Genomic DNA, 986 nt, shown 5'->3' with positions numbered 1-986 from the left:
AGATCATGAATTGAAATGAATGAATGGCAAACACAAACTGGGGCAGAAGGCGAGAGAGAGAGAGAGAGAGAGAGAGAGAGAGAGAGAGAGAGGGAGGGAGAGAAAGAAAGAGCTAGAGAGAAAGGGAGAAAAAAGAAAGAAATTGCGACTTTGTTGTATTGCCCCCGATTAGGTTCTGATTATAAATTCTGTGGATATAAATATTATTACTATCATTAATCATCTCTTTTTTTTCTGTGGACATTTTCGGTCAATCGAGCAAACAAATTGAAGCCAATTGAGTAAAGAAATTGTTTTTGAAAATCAAATTGTGCAACAGTCGTTCATCATTATTCATTTTTTTTCAAACATTTTTTTTTATGCAAATTTTCTATTGCAAACTCGGACTGCAATGGATGCTGGGGATGTGTTGGAGCATGCACCGTTACTGATTGGCAGTTTTCATTCGAATCGCATTCGTCTCTAGATCGTTTTGTGCGTTAAGCCGTTCACAACACAATTCTCATCGTTGAAAAATGTGAACCAATGGTGTTTGTTGCAGTTTGAAGTCGAAAGAAATCATTTAGCAATTTTTTTTGTATAATAACGAGTAATAAATGTAACAATAAATTCTATTTGCAGCATTACACCCAAAAATAGATATAATTTGAATTAATTTCCAATTTCAAAAAAAAAAATCTCGTGACTTCAAGTTCCAACTTTTAAAAGAGTGGCAAAAATGTCTCATTCACCATTCGATTTTCAGCCATTTCTTCTACATTTTTTGTGTTTGAAATGTTCAATTTTAACAGTTTAAAGTCCTCATTGAGGACTCCTCAACTAAAAAGAACGTCTCTTTATTTACGTTTTCGGTGAGTTTTTCATCGTCTGAACTGTGTTAAACTTGATTATGTATCTGAATACATAAACTACAATCCCAAATAAATCCATGCACAATGCACACATAGGCGAAAGTATTCCAAGTTCTTTTGATAATTTTGAACCTT

This window comes from Sitodiplosis mosellana, unplaced genomic scaffold (assembly GCF_009176505.1).
Source record: "Sitodiplosis mosellana isolate CC-2019 unplaced genomic scaffold, AAFC_SMos_1.0 Smas_scaffold_17, whole genome shotgun sequence".
Classification (NCBI taxonomy): domain Eukaryota; kingdom Metazoa; phylum Arthropoda; class Insecta; order Diptera; family Cecidomyiidae; genus Sitodiplosis; species Sitodiplosis mosellana.
Note: the sequence above shows the minus strand (reverse complement) of the source record.